General features: G+C 50.2%; 1 pseudogene; it reads left to right on the forward strand.

Annotated features, from left to right (window-relative positions):
- The first annotated feature begins 4,653 nt into the window (after positions 1 to 4,653).
- The window catches only part of LOC142436033 (E3 ubiquitin-protein ligase RNF8 pseudogene), a 1,423-nt pseudogene continuing 1,304 nt past the window's right edge, over positions 4,654 to 4,772 (forward strand).

Genomic DNA, 4,772 nt, shown 5'->3' on the forward strand with positions numbered 1-4,772 from the left:
GGAAGGTGAGCATCATAGAGTGCCAATTTAATAGGAGAAAGTATTCTTGCACTGAGGGAGTACTGGAGTTAAGGCCCAATGTCCTTCTGCTACCTTTATACTAAACCTATAAATATATGCACATAGATCTATTTCCCCATCCTCATATATATTTACATATGTACATGACTTTATTTAGACCTCTATAAATGCCCTTTGCCTCCTAGCTCTTTTCACTATTTCCTTTTACATTCTTCTTGTCCCACTATCATGCTCAATCTTCATTTGGGTTTCAGTAATTCCCCTTGGTTACATTACCCTTGATCATGCCCTACCATGCCTCCCACACCCTCCTCACCACCGATTTGGATCACTTGTTGTTTCCTTGTCCCTGGGTTTGTTAACACTACTTCCTTACCCCCCACCTACTCCTCTCCCATGTCCGCCCAGAACTGTTGGTCCCGTTGTTTTCTCCTCTCAATTGTTCATCCAGCCTATCTTACTTAGACAGACATACAGAAATAATAACATGCACAAAAACAGGACAGAGCACAACCAAGCAACAATATACAACAAAACAACAACAAATGAATGACCAAAAAAAACAATAAAGAAAAGCTTGTAGTTAGTTCAAGGACTGTTTGTTGGCCTTTAGGAGTGTTTTCCAGTCCAGTCTGTTGGGGCACCATGTCCTGGCCCCAAAGTCCACCTTCAGCATTCCCTGGGGACCTCACCACTCCATTCCCTTGCTGTTCTGTTGCATCCCCGTAGTGTTTTGCCTCGGTGTGGCAGGATCAGCTCAGACTCAATCCCACACTATGTCTCCAGTGTTGTCCTCTGTAGGGCTATGGGTCAGTGAGGGACGTCATGTCTCATATTGGGGCTGGCCAGGTAGTCCTCTCTGTGGACTGGCTGCTCTAATCGGGAACATCGTCCTCAAGGGCTGGTGGGACAGGATGTGCTCCACTCTCTCTTCCTCCCCCTTCATCTGCTCCCGTGTGCTCTGATCAGATATTTCCCTCTCCTGGAGGTGCAGATTCAATGTCGTCCTTTGAAATAAATTCTTCTGGGGAGAGGAGCAGGTGTCCATGTAGTAGTTGGGATTGCCCCCCCCCCCTGCCGACCTCTCCACTGGTTCCCTACTCCACGCCGGCATGTTGCATTCACATCTTGGAGCACTGAGTTGAAGTCTGGCCCCTCTTTCCCTGTGGAGACACAAACAACACCCTCCCCTTGAGTGGGTTAGTGCCCTGTGGCCCCGCTCCCCATTTCTTTTTTGTTATTATTTTCTTTCCTGTCGCCACCTCCTTTTTAGTTGTCTACCATGTGTATCCCTGTATTTGGTCTGGTCCCTGCCATACTACCTGGTCCTCACCCCAGGAATGTTTGTATACAGTAGCTTTTTCCCTATGCCTCTTTTGCATTTTTTTTAAAGCTTACCTCAGTGGACTCATGTTGTACTTGTCTTTTTGTGCTTGGCTTACTTCGCTTAGCATGATTTCCTCCAGTTCTTCCCATGCCGCTATGTGCCTCATACGTTCATCACTGCTTTTTAGTGATGCGTAGTATTCCATTGTATGTATATACCACAGTTTTTTAATCCAATCGTCAGTTGATGGAAATTTGGGTTGCTTCCAACTCCTTGCAATTGTGAACTGTGCCGAAATGAACATTGGAGCACGGATGTCTGGTCTTGGTTTGTTTCTTGCCTCTTCTGGGTATATGCCCAGTAGGGGGATTGCTGGGTCATATGGTAACTCTATTTCCATCTGTTTTAGATATCGCCAAATCGATTTCCATAGTGGCTGTACGTACTTACAAGCCCACCAGCAGTGGATGAGAGTTCCTGTCTCCCCACAGCCCCTCCAACACTTGTTGCTTTCTGATTTTTTGAATTGGGCTACCTTTGAGGGTGTCAGGTTGTACCTCATTGTTGTTTTAATTTGTATTTCTCTTATGGCTAAAGATCGGGAACATTTTCTCATAGCTTGTTGGCCACTCGGATTTCTGCCCCTGTGAAACTTCTGTTCAGGTCCTTTGCCCACCTCTGAAGGTATTTTTTAAGACGGTTTCGTCCGTTCTCCCCGTGGTCCATGGTGCGTACATGCTATTCTTCTCCAGCACGCGGCCTGAATGCAGCTGTCATCTCTTGGTCTTTCTTATTTAATACCCATTATTCCTGGTCTTCCTTGTGCAAGTTCAACAGCATGTGGGTGATTGAAAACACCATGGCTGGGTCAGGTGCGCCTCAGTCCTGAAAGTGCCCTCCTTTCTCTCCACCCTTGAATGAGGTCTTGGGCAGCAGATCCGCCCGGTGCAATGTGTCCTTTGGACGCTTGGAGGCTGCTTCCATGGATCCAAGCAAAATGACATCTTTGGCCACTGGGATAATTTGAGTTGAAGCTGCCAAGGGTTTCGTCCTACCGCGGCCATTAGAAATGTGAGAAGACGGATGTGTGAGTCTGGTTGACTAGAGAAACAAATTCGTAGACACTCATATGTATAAGAAAGAGCTTCATATCAAAGAGTAATTGTATCATAAGAAACATCTCAGCCAGATTAAGTCCCTAAGTCCAATATTAGCCCATGTGTCTGATACCAATCTACAAGTTCCTCTTCAGACTCACACAACACATGCAATGACGCCGAATGCAGGAAGATCACAGGCCAGGGGGTGGAAAATCTTGTAGCTCCAGTGGTGGTAGAAGCATCTCATCTCAGCGCTGGCGTGGGTCTCCATGTCACTCCTCCAGCTCCAGGACTCTGACTCCATCAGCATGACTCCCTGTGGCTTGTCCACAGGAATGTCTCCCAGAGAGATATTTTTCAGCAGAGTGTGTCCCGCCTCCAGGGAGGAATACCGGAGTTCCCAGAATCCTCAGGAGAAAGCCATGCCCACACAGAGGCCTCATTGGCTATGAGCCCATTAACAGGCTAGACTCTACCCCTTCCCAAGTTGACAGGAAATGATGTCATTGCCACAAATGACCATCTCAAAGGTAAGAAAGGCTATGGAGGACCTCTTGCACTTCAGGCTGGGATACAAAAGGTTGGAACAGCTTTGGAAAACAGTTTCGCAGCATCTCATATGGCTCAACACCCATCTCTAAGGGGCTCTAGCAATTCCGCTCCTAGGTATCTGCCCAAGAGAAATGAAAGCAAATGTCTATACACAGACTTGCCCGAGAATGTCACAACACCCTCATGTGCAGGCAAGGAAGCTCAGCCCACGGAGAGGTGTGGTGGGCCATGTTCTGGGGCCTAGTTGAGGTGTGTGGAGAAGCCTCTATGGGACTGAAAGCTTATCAGTAGCCGCCAATGAGAACAGCCTACCTGAACCCCAAACAGACAAGGCAATAAAGACGGCCTGTGAGTTCCACCACTCAACCTAAAGTGGGTTGTTCCTTGGCTGTGTTTCCATAGCAAATAGCACACGCCATGTGACTTGTTAGGAGTCTCTTGCCTCGTCGTCCTGGAAGCCAGATGAAATCAAAGTGTCTTCAGGGCTGAACTCTCGCTGAAAAATCCAGGGAAGGTGCTTCCTGGTCTCTGCCAGCTTCCTGTGGCCCCAGGCTTCCCCCTTGGCTCCCAGATGCTTCCTCCAGTGCTTGCTGATGCTCCAGAGGAAAGGCATGGGGCCATACCTGGCCTCCTCCAGCTCCTAAGGCTGACTGATGTGAAGCCCGGGTCAGACATCCCTCCCCCTTCCATCCTCCCCAACTCGATGCTGATACCAACTGTCCTTCCATAGTGCTGTCTGCTTTTCAGCCCAGCTTTCTAATGCATTGCCATGGCCACCTAGAAATCACAGGTGATACTCGTGATTGTGAGGTTTCTTAAGCAAGGTAACAGGTTACAATTCAGGTGAGACAAGCTCAGGACAGTTCTTCTCAGCCAGGCCCATGGACAGACCTCTTTCTGGCCCTCGGTCTCTTGGCCTGGCAGGGCAAATGTTACACAGCCTGTGTTGGGCCAGGTTGACCAGAGGAACAAAGCCAGTGACACTCGCTTATGTCTAGGAAAGAGCTTTATCTCAAGAAGTAACCATGCATCAAGAGAACAGCCCAGTCCAGTTAGTCCACAGTCCAATGCGAGTCCATAAGTCCCTCTTCGGACTCACACAGCCACACACAGCGATGCAGAATGCAGGAAGATCTCAGGCCAGTGGGTGAAGAGTCTTGTGGACCCAATGACCGTGGCGGCATCACAGGGCTCTCAGCAACCAGGGTCAGCCAGCTGCCGGGTGAGGGCAGAGAGAGAGGTGGAGGATCCCAGGACCCACCTTCTGAAAAGTCTACACCCACAAGGAGTCACCATCAGGCTGTGACCTGATTGGCAGGTTGAGTACCACCCCTGCACGACTGCATATCTTCAGGTTGACATGAAATTATGTAACTACCACACAGCTCTCTCAGGACTGCCAATAACTGCCCAAAGGGCATGTGGCCCCATGGTAAGACTCACACTGGGCACTCAGGCTGCTCGCCCGCCCGGGATGCGGCTGCGCTAGGTGCTGCGGCCCCAGAGAGGGTTCGGCTGGATCTCAGCGGGTGGCGATTGCTTCCACCTGCTGTTTGGGCATGGCGGCCGCGAGGGAGCTGAGGGGCTGCCGGGGTCAGGGAAGGGGCCTCTCTGCGTGCTGACCGCTACCCGGACCGCCCTGGGCTGTGTGCTATGGAGCAGCCTGACGCTTCGGCCACGCAAAACCGCGCTGGCGGTCGCAGTTGGTGCTTACGAGTGGGGATGGCCACGGAGTGGCTGCTGCTGGAGGACGAGAGTGAGGGGACTATAGG

Source organism: Tenrec ecaudatus, chromosome 1 (assembly GCF_050624435.1).
Source record: "Tenrec ecaudatus isolate mTenEca1 chromosome 1, mTenEca1.hap1, whole genome shotgun sequence".
Classification (NCBI taxonomy): Eukaryota; Metazoa; Chordata; class Mammalia; order Afrosoricida; family Tenrecidae; genus Tenrec; species Tenrec ecaudatus.